The following is a 16,773-nucleotide window of genomic DNA, read 5'->3' as shown; positions in this document are numbered from 1 at the left end:
ACACCCATCCTCTGAGATACTACAATTCACCCTATTTTTATAAATTAAGAAACTAAGGTTTAGAGGGAAAATAATTCTTCCAAAGTCAGTAAGTCAAACTAGGATTGAAACTAGGTATATGTGATACCATCTTCTGCACTTAACCAACCACAACAATAAAATTTGATCCTTAATATGATGAAGTACAAAATGTATCCTATTTAAAGCCCTTAAAAATTTAGTCACCCTGGCCGGTGTGGCTCGGTTGGAGCATCGCCCCATAACTGAAAGGTTGTGGATTCGATTCCCAGTCAGGGCACATACCCAGGTTGTGGGTTTGATTCCCAGTCAGGGCACATACCCAGGTTGTGGGATTGATCCCCAGTCGGGGCGCATATAGGAGGTAACCAACCAATGCTCCTCTCTGTTTCTCTCTCTCCCATTCTCTCTCTCTAAAAGCAATGAAAAAATGTCCTCAGGTGAGGATTTTGTAAAAATTTAGTTTTGAGATACTAGAAGTACATATGGTCTGCCTTAAAGATTGCTAAAATTGTATAAGCTGTCAGGGCAAACCATAGTTAATAAACATACCTGAATTACAAAGAGGAAAATAATTAGACAATAAAACAAAGAGAAAAGAAAAGTCTAAGAACATACCAGGATTCAAATGGACGCCAAAGAAAACTATCGAGATAAAATGTATCTCCATAATTAATGGCTTCTAAAATTCTGTAAATGAGGATCATATGCTTAGAAGCAAAAGCAGCAGTTCTGGTTTACCTGTGAGGAATGTTGAAGGCAGATGTCTCTATTCTCAACCTCCTAATCTATCTCCTTCTATAATCTCTGGCAAGTCTTACCTTTCTCATGACATTCAGCATGTTTAGTCAAATAAATCAATGGTTCCCCATATCTCTATCCCATATCTCAGACTCCCCCTGAAATATCTTTGACTGAATTTCTCAATACTCCTTCAAGTTCAACAGACTTGAGCTTTCTTATCTATTTTCCCATTTTCTTTACAGAAAGTATCACTTCCCAGAGGAAAAAAAACCGAAGTATCAGGGTTTACCTTGGGCATAATCATAAAGTCAAGTTGGTCCCCTCTGGGTACTTACTCTCCTTTGTCCCTCCCCATCAAGGTGACCAATGAGCTTTCAGTCAGACCCTCTCAGAGCTGTATCCCCCAGAAGTGCACCAATCTCTGTCTCTCTTCACGGGCAGCTCCCCTCCCACAACAAGCTAAATTTTTACATGTCTTATGATGCCTTCCTTACAACTTTTTCTCCACTTGCTTAATCTGATAAGTTAACATTTATCAGGAAATTAATAATTAATAATTACTTATATTTTCTTTGCCATATCAGATCTTCGGTCTTTAGTTCTATAGTGATAGCTTACCCATGACCACCTTTGTTAAGCATGACAACTGATGAGCCAAAGTAATAAACAGAAGAGAGGTGTCATTTGGTTCTCATCTACCCAACTGTCTTTATATTGGGATAGACCTAGAATTATTTACTGAGGAAAATTGGGTCTGCCTCCGGGCCAGATTCCTCAGCCTACTTTCCTACGGGTGGGTTGGTCTTCTAAGATACGCACATATCCTTGATAAGCTCCTCATCTTTTTAAGATATTATCAACCCTACCTCCAGTTATGCTGGCTAAAAAGATATGACTAAAAGTAGCAATACAAATTACTATAGTCCAAGTAGTAATCTAAGCTACATACAGGAAAGCAGGATGTGAGTGCAAATATTCATTACAGTTTGAACACCCACCTGCATCCAAGTGGGCATGAGGCCAGACTCCAACTCTCACAGGCAAACCAATAAATTCCCCTTTCTGCTTTTGCTTCAAGCAGTTGGAGCTGGGTTTCTTTTCTGTCCCACGTGCTGGAAAAGTGCTAACCAAAACATCCCTTCCCCAGACTCCGCCACAAATTTGAAATGCTATTATCTCCATGTTTCACATTTCAGAAGCCTTCTTAATTCTCCCAGACCTGGTTCTAATGCCACCTCTGCTACGAAGACAGTCTAAACTGTAATCATAATTACTATCTTCTTTCTCCCTTTATTTGTCTTACAGTGGTGATTACACCAGCCTGCTTTGAATTAGAGTTGCTATTTACATCTCTCTTTCCTCTACTAATCTGTAATCTCTACTAATCTTAAAGGCAGTGACATGTCTTATTAATCAATTTATCGTCCCCCCCCTCAGTCTAAATAAAATCTGTTGAAATAAACTTTTCTTCCAACTAGCACTTTGCCTAAAACATCAACATTGTCTCCCTTTCTCAGTATTTATATTTAAAAAAATCAATTCTTCTCCATCTATAAGACACATTTTCTTTTAGCAAAGAAATTCTATTCTAAACATGTTAGAGGTTTATAGCATACATACATCCCAGGACATGGATCGCAGGAAACCAATACCAAAACAAGTCCTAGTCAATGAAGGGAACACGTGTGTACTTCTTTTTCACCATGGGAAGATATTTTACTGTTTTTATATTGAAATGTATTATTTTTATTAACCTCCTTTGGTGTTTAATAGAAAGTGACAGGAGTGCTCAAAATAGTAAAGCTTATAGGTGGGGAAGAGCACTTGGAGACATTTAAACAAAATCACATAAGAGGACATCTCTGAGATGAAATTACTTTTCTGATAGAGATTTTAAGTATAACACCACCTGATTCTGCTTTTTAGACATGGCAAAGAGCTAGATAGTATTCAAATTATGTTAAAATTTTCTCTAGATCAGTGATTTTCAACCTTTTCCATCTCACGGCACACATAAACTAATTATTAAAATTCTGCAGCACGCCAAAAATACATTTTTGACAATCTGGCAAAAAACGGGTATAATTTTGATTGATTTACAAAAAAAGATAACAATAGTAATTACCTGCCCTTTTTGCTTCAAAGAGATTTTTTTTTTAAATCAGGTGCCTATACTTGTACATAAAAATTTCTGTTACCAAGAATTAACCAATCAGATGCAACCTTAATATGTGACATGACCAATAAGATGCAACTCTATTATATGACCTACATATTTGTAGTTCAAGACAGGGCATTCACACCAGACAGCTATTTCTGTGTTGGCTGTTGTCATTATTTTTATTTTACAATCTAAGGGAAAAGATGTCAGTGCCTCTGACTAGTCAGGTATCGCATGTTTTTAAATTTCTGCATCATACCAGTTGAAAATCGCTGCTTCGGATACTCTGAATGCAAAGCTTTGAGGCTACACCATTGTTCATTGTTATATGGAAATATAATAAAATAGCTGAACATGACATTGGAACCTGAAAGTATATTTGACAAGAAATATGGATTTAGAATTACTAAAATTTCTCCATAGTGAAAATAAACTTAATATTCAAATTTAAAAATGACTATCTCTATGCTATAAAGAAAAATATAGGACTCTCCTAAAACACAACCAAAAATCAGAAGAGTTCTAAGACTACTGTAATTAGTTCTTTCTCTAAGCCTAGATCAATGTTTCTAGCTGTGATAAAAGACCAGTTTTCCCCCAAGACATCACAAATTAGTACTTTTATATTAATATAAATCACATATTTGGATAATGCAAGAATAGCAAAATACTACAAACATTTCTAAATGCTTACTCTCAATTTCTATACTTATGTTGTTGCAGACCAGTAAGAAATAGATCACAGACCCAGACCAGTCTGCAGACTACACACTGGGTAGCAATGCTTAGATATTTCACATAGTTTCCTTGTGTTTCAGTTTCCTTAACTGGCAAGACTGCTCAGTTTAATGACTAACAAACAGAAAAAACATTAAAAATGAACAAACACATGCCCTTACCAAAAAAGAGACACATCAAAGAAACAAACAAACCTTTTTTTTGAAAGCTAAAAATAGTAACAATTTTTCTAAGGTGCTCATCCCAGTCCCACCACCATAATTATACAGAGACAAAGCTTAGCCCAAAAAAAGCCAGGAAATCAACAAAATAATATACTTAAGACTATATGTTCTCTGAAATACTTTGTTCAAGTAAAAACAACTTGAAGAAGAGCTATGTGATTATACATTTATATTTGTAATGCAACAGACCTTACTGCACTTACATTTCAAAAGATATGGGTGATACTGCTCGAAGAAGAGGGGTGATATCATATGCAACAATACAAAGCAGGAAATCTTTTTTCAATGATGTTAAAGGTTACAGAATCCAATAGTTCACTGAGCTGAAAAAGCACAGCAAGAAAATCGGTTTTTGCCATTTTCACAATAAAAAAAAAAGTGAACTAAGCAACAATAACATTAAAGGAAGGCTAGGGCTAGAATATAATCCCTGTTTTAATTAGTATATTAATCTCAATTCTTTAGAGTAAAAGAACATAGTATTTTGAGAAATAACTTAGCCTCAACTTAATAACACCTTAAGAATCTTTAGTTAGGTAATGAGTTTTTAGACATGACACCAAAAGTACAAGAAACAAAAGAAAAAAATAGACATTTTAGACTTTATCAAAATTAAAAACTTTATGCTTCAAATGCCATCATCAAAGAAGTAAAATGGCTTATTTCACTTAGCATAACACTCTCCACGTTCATCTGTGCTGTTGCAAAATGTTAGAGTTCCTTCCTTTTTTTATAGCCAAGTAATATTTCATTGTGTAAGTGTACCACAGCTTTTTTATCCATTCATTTACTGATGGACACTTGGGCTGCTTCCAAATATTGTTGATTGTAAATAATGCTGCAATGAACATAGGGGTGCTGAGTTTATTTAGAATTAGTGTTTTGGGTTTCTTCAGATATATTACCAGAAGTGGAATCGCTGGGTCATAAGGCAGTTTGATTTTTAATTTTTAGGAAACTCCATACACACAATACAATGAACAGATGATGTATTACAGAATTGTACACTTGAAAGCTACAAAATTTTATTAACCAAGGCTACCCCAATAAATACAATAAAAAAATTTTTTAAAAGAAAGTGATATGACTATCCACAACACTGGAGAAAATATTTACAGATCATATATCTGATAACAGATACTGGTAACTAGAATATTATAAAGAACTCTTAGAACTTAAAAATAAAAAGACAGCTCAACTGAAAAATTGGAAAAGGATTTGAGTAGGCATTCTCCAAAGAACATATACAAATGGACAATGAGTGTTTAGCACCTAAACACTCACTAGGATGGCTAAAATGAAGACAGACAATAACAAGTATTGAAGGGGATGTGGGGAAATGGAAATCACTCACTGCTGTTGGGAACATAAAATGATGTAGCACTTTGGAAAAGAGTTTGACAATTACTCAAAAAGTTAAACTTAAGAGTTACCATATGACCCAGCAATTCCACTCCTAGGTACATACCCAGGAGAAATGAAAACATATTCACACAAAACCTTGAACACACATGTTCATAGCAGTATTTCAATAATAGCCAAAAAGAAGAAACTCCAAAATCCATTAACTGATGAATGAACAAACAAAATGTGGTATATCTATACAGCTACTTACTGTTATATGCTACAACATGGATAAACCATGAAAACGTTGTGTTAAGCAAAAGAAGCCAGACACAAAGACCACATATTATAGGATCCCATTAAATGAAATGTCCAGAATAGGCAAATCTACAGAGACACAAAGTAGTTTCATTGTTGCTCTAGGCTCTTGAGGGAAAGGGGGCGGGGCAGAATTGAGGAAAATGGAGAGTGATTGTCCATGGTACAGGGTTTCTCTTTGCAATAAAAATGTTCTAAGGCTGATTGGGGTAATGCTTTAACTCTGTGAATATATTAAAAATTACTGAACTGTATACTTTAAATGGGCAAAGTCTATAGTTATATTAATTATATCTCAAAGCTATTATTTAAAAAAGAGTAAGTATCCTAGACTTTACCCCCAAACTGTCGATGAACTCTGTAAAATCAAAGTCATCCTCTAACTCAATACGTGCCTATGTCTTCAAAAGCCATAAATTGAGAAGGTTTAATAAAGAAATTCCTTTAATCTTAGCCCCAGTTCTGTATTGCAAGCTGCTCCTCATATGTGGAGAAAAAGCTCCTCAAGAAAATAATTTACTCAAGTTTATTCTTATACCTTCCTTGCAGAGATTTTTCTTCGATGGTATCTATATTATTTTAAAACCCAGAGCAAGCTATATCCAATTTTCCCTCAAGTATTGAAGAGGGACCCTTATATCAACTATCAGTTTTGGGGGTGGGGGACTTTGGTAAGCAGATCCAAAGACTGTATTCCATATTTAATCTTGTAAAAAAATTTTTTTAATTGTCTTAATTCACTTCGGGTTTATTTATTAACAGAGAATTTATTTGCTACTAATGACTTTCGAGCCTTGCATTTTGAGTTGTGTGTACTATTCTTTCTGTTTCGACCTGTTCGCCATCAACAGTATCCCATTTAGCTCTTGAATGAAATTAGCAAGACATTATTTGGTATCCTGTTTCCTAATAATTTCAGGCCACTTTTCCCCCGCTTTTTTCCACTATATAGCTTTATGAATCTTTTAATATAGTTCAAACTCTTTGAAACACTCTCAAAAGTCTGCAAATATTGTAGTCACTGGCTACTGAGCTCATGAATAAAATGAGTGATTTCCTCCACAGGCTCATGAAATCAATCCACACAACCTTTCCAGGGATGAAATTTCTCTAGTCTCATATTTGCATTATTTACTCAATAGAGAAAAGCTAAGGCACACAGAGGTAGAATGGTTCTGGTGAAAGGCATGATACATTTGCTACAAAAAAATCAAACCACTAACAGTCTTCAAGAGAGAGTATTCCATTTTAAAATGGTAAATTTATATAAATGGAATTTATGCAATTATTCATTTGAACCTCTACAAGTTCCACCTGAAAATCCTACAAACTGCAACTTAGCCATCAAAACAGAAGAACTACACAGTACAGAAGACAGACAACACTTCAGGCATATAACTCAGTCAAATGCAAAAATAAACACTTATTTTAGGCAACCCTGAAAATAGGCCCAATAACAATAATACCTTGGATTTAATATGCTCTTATTATGGGCCAGGAAGTAGTCTAAGCTCTTTATATGCTTTATCCTGTTTAATCCTCACAATAACCTTGGTATATGGGTGGTCTATTTATCCTTATTTGATAGATGAGGAAACTCGAATAGGTTAAGCCACTTGCTGGAGATCACAGAAATAAGTAATGAAGGAGCACTGTATGAGTCCTGGCAGCATGACCATAGACACTGTTCTCAACCATTGTGCTACATTTTTAGGGCTATTGAGGTAGGTCTCACCACAAAGCTTCCCACAAAGGGATGGAACTAGAAAGAGAAGGAAAAGCTAAGAATCACTCAAACTCTCATTCTGTATTTCTAGATAATTACTAGGCAGTTTGGATGTCCACAATTACCATAAACTCACTATCATTTTCATCTTCTTCCAACTTGATCTCTTCCCAGATTTTACATTTCAGTCAATTCTCCCAGTCATCCAAATTTAAATTTTGTAATTATCTTTGGCTTCTCTCTCTTTTTAATTCCACACACACGCACTTACCAAGTCCTGTTCACTCTTCCTCACATGTACCCTTTCCTTTTCAGTTTCACTGTTCCTATCCTGGCTGAGTCTCTTAATCACTCTACACCTGGCTTAATGGGATGGTTGCTTATCTCACAAACCAAACGTTCCCACCCCCTTCAATCCACCTACATCACACAACTACCTAAATATTTCTAAAATACTTTGCATCATAACATTCTCTTGTTCAAGAGTCTAAAATGAATACTCGTTTGCTCACTAAATCAACTCTTTGTGACACAATTTAAAGTTTTTGCTATTTAAACTCTACCTTGCCTAAAATAATGGAATTCCTTTTAAAAATAGGAACCACCCATAAAGGTAGCGCCTTGGCCAGAGTCACTCAGTGTCAGAATCAGGGCCCGAAGCGGAGCCAGTGCCTTCTACATGCTGCTCTTGTCGGTCTCTGTCTTCTGATTTTCTTCAATCTTTCTCACTCATCTTAGTCTTTTCACAGTTCCTCCAACTATGCCTAAAAGTCCATTTCCTTTTGTTCTCATTCCCTCAGCTTACCTGAATGCTGAAAAGCATCCTCCCCTCCACTCTTACTAATTAAAATTCTACCCATCCTTGTTGTTCTAGTTCAAACTCCAATTTCTTCCAGAAAACATTCACTAAAACCAGTTTGCAACAGGTTCTCTCTCTTCTGACCTCCTAGAGTATTTAGTGTCAATGGCACATATTTTGTATTTGAACAAAGTTTATATGGCTTCCTACTATAAGGTATGCATACCCTGTACCCACAATAAGACTAATACTTTTGGGGCAAGGGACAATTTTTTTCTATTGTTTAAGGCATCTGGGTTCTTCTAGAAAGCTAGCACTCACTCTAAGTGACTATATCTAAGGCTTGATTAACATAATTATTTGGACTACCTTTGACCCGTAGCCAGAGAGCACAGTTATCCCAAAGGACGATTCCAACAGATAATTGGAATAGTTGTGAAAATGTTTTAGGAGAAAACTGTCTCTTTGTGTCATTAGAAAAAGGAACATAAACTGAGTACCAATGTTTCCTCCTAAAAGTCCCCCTGAAATTCTTTGTTTTTAAAGAATAAAACCTTAATAAGATTGGTAATCAAAGAAGGGTATCTTCAATGGGTCAAAATTTTTGAGTAATTCCTAGACACTAGAAGGCAGACTGGAGTGATGAAGACAGAGCAGAGGATACCAAAGCCCAGGAGAACACCAAGCAGAAAAGGTGTCAGTCTTCCCAGAGGAGCCTCGGAAATGCTCCAAGCAGAGTTACAGGGCTGTGAGGACGGGTGCTCATTAAAGAACTGCAATCCAAGCAGCTAGAATGGTTGGGTCTGTCCTGCAAGGCACCTGGCAGTAAAGGCATTTGTGCTCCAAGTGAATCTTAAAGTCCACTCTCTAAACAGAAGTACACTAGTCACTCTGAGGAGGTCTCCTAGGCTGAGAAGCTAAGCAGAGTTTCAGACAGCTCCAGAAGGCCCCCACCCCAACCCCTAAAAAAGGACAGAGGAGTGTAAAAACGTGTATCTAGGAATGAAACCCCTGAGTGATGTCCTAATTCCTCTGACAACTGGGGGGCTTCTGGTCTGCCCCTCTGCTTCTCACTCAGATGCCTGGGAGGCAGGATACCTCTAAGCAAGCCTTGTCCGTCTCACTCACAGCCACCAATCAGACCTCCCATTCAAAGGAAAAACCTTCCAGGATAATGCACATTCGCAGGCAAAGGAACCCCACACAGGCTACCTACATACACTCTTCAACTTGGTCCTTGACTCATAAAAGTGAATCAACAGCCAAGGGTCTTCAGACATTTGAGGAAAACCAATAAACATGAATGAAAAGGATCAATGTTTAAAATTCAACTTGTACGCGAAGCACAGTCAACTTAGACTTAGAGAATCAAATATAAGTATTATAGACCTTAACCATGTAAACATGATTTAACAAAACTGGAGTTGAGGAGAAGGAAGAGAGATAAAAGGAAGGCTTAGTTGCACTGTCTGAGTTATTACAAAGTAAGCAGGGAATTATGTAAGGCCAAAGTAAACACAAGAAGAAGCAAACGTAGCAAAAAATCAGGAGGCAGAAGTGGGAGAGGTGTGAGGAACCATCCATTCATCATGGGGGGAGTCGTCAGATACTATTCAAGGTTGATCGAACAAGAACTGAAAGTAAAGTGTCCAAAGTTATTCTGTTAACTACAGAAGAAACTGTAACAAGTAGCTGCCTCTGGGGAGCAGACCTAGGGGTTGGGGGGTGGGGGGGAGATGAAAAAAGAGGCTTTTACTTTTTATTGAATATTTTATGTTCTTTTTAAATTTTTAACCATATGCATGTATCTTGTAATTAGAAAGAAAACTAACCTAAGTTTTAAGTAGCCGGGCAGAGACGGTCTGAGGAGTTGAAGCTTGCTACTTATGAGTGGGCTATCCCGGTCAAGATAACTAAATGTCTCTGAGGCTCAGTTTCCACAACAGCGAAATAGGGGAAATGTCTCCTTCTCAGTGTAGTTTTGAGCCAATTAAAGGAAACAATCTTATTCTGAAAGAATCTGGTTAAGTGCCAGACTTATTTCTCAATAAATATTAGTTAAAGATTGCTTAATCCCTTAAAGATGCTACCCCAACCACCAGCCCCGCCCCCTCTTCGTGTTTGTCGCAGAGGAAGGAAGCTCTCTTGGGAACCCAGAGCCAGGCTAGCACGCATGCCTTCCTCTAAAATCAAATGGGTCAGTCCAGTGCCTTAAAGAACCTTTGCTTTTCCGTTTTCACACTGTAAATGCACAGTGTGTGGCTCAAACAGGACTGAGGTGGTAAAGAGCGGACGCAACTGAAAACAGGAAGTTACACAGTGCGACTTCTCCAAAGACCGCAGGCCAGTCCCGTAAATACACCGCAAGAAAGAGAAGCCTGTTACGTGTCTAAATCCTAATGAGATACGGTGCCCTGTAGCAGCCAGGGACACCTTTACCACGGGCCCAGCGCTGACACCTGAAGATGTGTGAGGGGAGCTTGCCTCCCCTGGGTTAGGGAGCAAGTTTTCAGAGCTTTCCCAGTGCACCTGACCCAGAGTTCGATTTGAGAGGGACGAGGCTCTGAAACCAGTCTCGGGAAGAGGCCCTGTGCAGCCAAGGAAGTCACAGCATTAGGGTGCTGAGGGACCACAGAAAAATCCTGGAGGTGAAGACAGGTGGGCCCACAGAAGGATGCTTTTGCCTACTTCAAGGCATTGCCCAATGCCCGGCCTGGTCACACATTTGCATGTGCAGCCCAGGACGACACTGTGGTCTGGCCCGCCCTTCTTTCCAGCTGCCAGGGCCAATGTGATAAATGCCTCTAGGATAGAGCTTCTCAAACTTTAATGTGTATCTGGGGATCTTGTTAAAATGCTAATTCTAAATTCAGTAGGTCTTGGGTGGGGACAGAGAGTCAGCATTTCTAACAAGCTCCCAGGTGACACTGATGCTGTTGGCCTGCTAACCACACTTGGGGTAGAAAGGGACAAGCAAACCTCTTCGTTTTCAGTGCAATGTCCACTCCTCTACACCCTGGCTCTCAGCAGCCCCTGAACCCAAAGCAACAGTATCTTCGCTGGGGAAGAGGCAACATATAATGGTTTTGAAAGCAGAGCATGATCCTTGGAGTCACACAAACGTAATTTCAAATTTCAGTTCTTCCATTTAGTAGCTATGTGACCTTGGGCAACTCATCTAAACCTCTCTACCCCTGAGGTTCCCTAGCTGTCAAATAGTGATAATATCTACCTCACAGAGAGACTGTCAAGATTAAAAATAAACAATGTAGCAAAGCATTAAGCTTGCTGCCTCCCCTGGATGGTCCCAATGCTTTAATCCATCCTACATTTAAACTGCCAGGACAATCTCCCTCAAATCTGCATTCGTCACATCTGTATATTGCTTCAGAAATACTTTAATGACTACGAAATCAAAGGTCAGCCCCTTAACTTTACTGGGTCTTCAGCTTCTACTGCCCACCATACATTTAACTCTAAAACCCCTTCTACTCCTTCCTGCTCAACGTCACTTCCGGTTATTACTTTCTCCGGGCAAATCACCTGTGCCACCATTAAGTTTTCTGATTCTGAAATGTGGACAGGAGCATTTAGGGATCCATTGAACTTCTAAGCAATCACCTGGTCCAAACTCTTCATTTCATAAACGAGAAAATAAAAATCCAGGGAGGTTAAATGTCTCAGCCTTGACAACAAAATTATTACCAATCAGTATGAAAACCTGCAAATATTTTCTCCTGCCTCTTTTCCCACATTTTCTCCAGCAAAACTCGGGAACCATGAAAAACTCAATTAAATAAGAGAAGCTCTCTCCACAATTTAATCCACAACCTCTCAGCATGGCGCATAAAGTTTATGCTTTGGTTTATTCAACATGAGGCCAAAACATACAATACTGACTCAGCCAACAAATTAAGAAAGAAAATGAGTGAAACCAATTATTTGCCTCAGTATAGATCAAATCAATTAAATATTATAGCAATACTAATTACTATTTTTGGAATCTGCCTTACTGTAACTTAGATTACTAATTACCTTATTTTAGCTGATTGCCTTCTCTTTCTCTAGATAATATGTCTCTTGAAAATAAGAACTCTATCATATTCATCTTTGAATTCCCCATTGACCTGTGCTGCTACTTTCTTCGTGTACTGTGTAAATAGCTGCTAATTTACCATAGTAAAGATGAATTATTTTTCATATTGTTGAGTTTCATTACCTCTGCAGTATTTTTTATCTAACCCACTTCGTTATAGTCTTATTTGCCCACATTGTTCTGTTCTGATGTACTGAATTTCCCATTCAAAGGCATAAAACTTAGAACGATGACTCTCAATGGCTATTTTACTTATTCACATATACTTTTGCATCATGAAAACATCTCACATCTGTGTACTTTACTCATATATCTCCAATTACACAACACGTATTGAGTGTTAAAAGCAGGTCTTCTACTTTTTTATCGTTTCCCCAAACTATAACCCCTCACTTTCACCACAGTACTTGAAACTATACTATACACATTACAGGATAAAATAATCATTGTTCTTATACTGCAATAACACACACAGCTAGCAATTGGTATATTGAAATAATAAAAAAAGTAAAAAAGACACCCACAAGTGCAATAATAATATGTGCTATGTACACAAAGATATGTGCAAATTGTAATCTAAAATATCAGAATAAAATACAAAAATATGATTTTATTATCAACAACCACATGATACTGTAGTAGAATAACACCTATGCTAACTGGTGAGTTATTGAAAGAACCTTTTTTCCTGGTTTTAATCATTGTCTCATATTCTGCTAGAACATGTAGAAAAGTAAAGCATATCTATGGCTTGGCTTTTACAAGAACCAATTAGTGCTACAACTAATTTTACCCCAAAAATAACCTTCCTCAAAAATTTGATGTGTAATGTTTCCACATTAAACTATGTGTGTGCTAGTCGATGGGTTTATAGCTAAACTTGTTTTAGAGGCATCATGAGAGCTCATTATTTATAGGCATCCTGGAGATAATCCTGTTTAAAGCAGTGTTTTGGAATAAGTGATGTATATGTTTTATAAATCAAAATTTTTATACACTAGATTTTCTTAAAGAAAAGTATACCCAAAAAGAAGAAAATCATTATTTACTACTGTATGTAAGTCATGATCAAACAGCCTTTTTTTCTTAATCCTCGAGCTTTAAAGAATAATTCCATCCCTAAACCAATATTTTTTCCTCTCAACCTACGTCCTTGCAAGGTCCACAGTTCTCAGTAACCTATGCTACTTGAAAATCTTGCATTAGGAAGATACCAGGACAATAAATGACTATTTTTCACCCCAATAAATTCAGTAAAAATTTTAAAAAGTAAATGACTGTTTTATCTCCTTAGCTTCCTTTTAGCTTCCTATATTCACACCCTAGAGGTTCCAGATTCTTATCCACAAAGTGATTATGGTCTAGGGCTGAATCAGATCTGTAACAAATGTCCACTGGGATCCTTCGACCTATCATTGACGGGCAGAGCCAATATGTCTTCAGGCTCACTAAACCCTTTCACCTCACCTCAGGGACTTTCCGCAATGCTATACGGTTAGAAGCTTTCTTTCACAAATGATGAAAATGAATGAAAAATGATTTCAGAATAGAAAAATAGATACCCAAGTCATTATATAGCGTTTAAAGGCTACCCTGCATCTACCACCTTAGCGCCCAAACATTCTCACATGTGCACAAGAAGGGATATTCTTCTTTAAGGTTTTGAGTTTCATCATCTCTAATTTTATCTGATTACTGACATGCACCATTTATATTAACACTTCAATATATCCAGACACACAATAGCATAAAACTTGTAACGGTGATCCATAATAGTCTAGAACCCATTTTGATTTGTTTTAAATTTTCCAGAACAAATAAAGCACAAAGCAAATAAAATGATATTTCTAATAAGTATGATTTTTTAAACAAACATTACCATATCAAAATGAAACAAACAGCAGTCATGTAATCAGTTATAAATAAAATACAAACTCCTACTCTTTTTCTTAAAAGATAATTTCGCATGTCATTTTCTCATTTTTTGCTATTGGCCTTTAAATTTCTCCTAAAAAACATAAATAAAACGCATGTCCAAAGAGAGATGAGAAAAAATTACAAAGTACAATATTTTTAAGCTACAAACTGAACAAAAATCTGTCACTATCTATGTTACAATTGTAGTCATCAATAAGGTACTTTTTTTCAATATACCACTCAAAAATCAATTATATCAACTCTTTTGTATAGAGAAGCAGCACACCTTTCAGGCAACTAGTATTAATGAGTAGACATGACTATAGAATCTCCATCTGTTTCTCTGACAAAGCTGTGGCTACTCTGGTCTCTCATTGAAATTCCATTAATCTGGTGTACCAAGGTCCAATGCGAAAATCAAAACTTCATCTAACCCTTTATCAGCTCACAATAACCTACAAGTGAACTCTGCCTGTTAGCATGCAGCAAGTTATGATTTTGCTATCAATCAGGCAGTTGGCCAATAAAAAAAAAAAAAAAAGGGCTGGCTGGAAAAGCGTGTCTGGCAGGGTTGGAAGACTTTGTTTTTGTTTTCTGTTTTCATCCCCTTTCCATTTCTATAGGGGTGTCTGGACCTTGTGAGATTATGCATTATTTTCTTTGGCTGTGATTTAATTGCTACCAGCAATCAAGTCGAAGCATCACTGAAGTGTGCTTGAATTTCATTAGAAGATATAACTTATGCTACTTTCCTACAGTACCTAATAAACCATAAAGAAACCAAAACACATATGGCTTGAGGGAATAACTGGAAAATTAGGTAGCCATTTGGGAACTGAGTGAACTTTTGAACCAGAGAAACAGAGAAAAAGAAATATTAAAGGAAAAGACAGACTTAGAATGCACACAGAGATGTGCAGGTCTGACCTTCTCAGTACCTTGAAAATTATATTAGCATTATGAAAAATACATATCATGTTTAGAGTTTATCATCCATCAAAGTTCAGATACTTTGTTAGTGCCTACCATAAGGTAAAAGTCAAAAGGACAAAACAACAATCTGATCTGACTAAAGGCCTTTTGGTGACCTGTGCTAATTTAGTTACACTTATTGTTAAATGCATTATCTTTTTATAATTAATATGTCATTAGACTGAGATCACATAATGAAGGAAAATTTATTCATCAAAGGAAAGAGAACACATACAAATGTAAGTTACGGAGAGAAAAACTGATGACTATGTGATATTTGAGAGTGAAAATTAAAAGTCCAAGTGGTAGTTTTAAAATTAATTTATAATATTCTCAGAAGAAAATGTAAAAATATCAAAAATGGTTTTATATACAAAAAATTAATAATACTGAAAGTTAAATTTTCAATCTGCTTAAGAATTGCTTAAACACTAATGAAGATGCACCAATATTTAACAAGAAATTTAATGTTAATATGTTATTAAATGATAGTCAAATATTGATATAGCAACCTTTTAACAATAAATCTTTTCATGCTATTAGTGTACTTCTTATATATTTGGTTATGAAATAAACATAATAAATTATTCATAAAAACACACAATAATCATGTAACTACTCTAATAACAACTCACTTTTTCTAACAAAGCACTGTCTCTCACAGATATTTAATGGTTGGATTTCTTAGGTTGCAATATTTTCAAGAACGCATATAATGTTTCTTTGTACATAAAAATATTTATACTATTTTGAGAAACCCTGAGTATATATATTCAGTAAATATATTCTGTGTGTGTGTACCTATAATGTACACACACACACACACACACACACACTCTCCTATCTACCAATATTCTAAAGGGAAGCAAAACAAATCATTGTAATGTATCTGAAAAATAGTTCAACTCAAATAATAATTCATTGTTTTGCCTGAAAGGATTTTATCAATTATAAAACATTTTCTAGTAGAAATGCTTTTGAAGCGCAGGTGAAAAAGGGTAATGCTCTGCTTCGGACAGCAAGTGTAACTAAAGAGAAGTGCGCATCTTTTTAAAAAATAGGTAGGAAATATAAGAGAAAAAAGTCCCTTCCTTTAAAACGAGAAATTAAGTGTTTGTTGAAATGTAAAACTTGACATAAAATGGATATGATTATTATTGTTACACATTGTACAAAGTTCTGAATATAAAGAAAAGATTGTGTTGTTCTGAATCAGTGGTTAGAATGTTTATCACTTATGCATGTACTTGACTTATCCCTGTTCTGCAATAGACATAATTTTATACCTCATAAAAGCAATTTATGCTTCCAAAGGGAATAATCTGGATAACATAAAATGTGGAGTGCTCTGTTGCAGGAAGCATATTTTCATTCAGCAATTGTATTTAGAGATGGGACTGCACAGTTTGATCATCATATAGTGGCAGAAGGCATTATTCATTTCTGTGTCTATGTGAAACTTTCAGTGCCACAAATTAATATGCATGGCTAATTTATCGATACACATTTTTAATTTATAACTACATATCATTCTGACAGGTCTCTTTAAGGCAGATGTCCTCAAGTGGCTATAATAGAGAAAGCACACGCTACACAAAAAACAAGTTTTTTAGGTTCGGCAAGTTTTTAAAAATTCCTGAGATAAACTATCAACTTTATTGCTAATTCAATTAATACAAAGCACTATCATATTACTGCATAATGTGGGGCACTTTT

At 36.2% G+C, this 16,773-nt stretch overlaps 1 protein-coding gene across 3 annotated transcripts in view; it reads right to left on the bottom strand.

Annotated features, from left to right (window-relative positions):
• Positions 1–16,773, bottom strand: part of SKAP2 (src kinase associated phosphoprotein 2) — a 162,185-nt gene that overhangs the window by 126,619 nt on the left and 18,793 nt on the right. The window lies entirely within an intron of this gene.

Source organism: Furipterus horrens, unplaced genomic scaffold (assembly GCF_987537825.1).
Source record: "Furipterus horrens unplaced genomic scaffold, mFurHor1.1.pri manual_scaffold_9, whole genome shotgun sequence".
Taxonomy (NCBI): domain Eukaryota; kingdom Metazoa; phylum Chordata; class Mammalia; order Chiroptera; family Furipteridae; genus Furipterus; species Furipterus horrens.
Note: the sequence above shows the minus strand (reverse complement) of the source record. Positions and strands in the feature narration are given on the sequence as shown.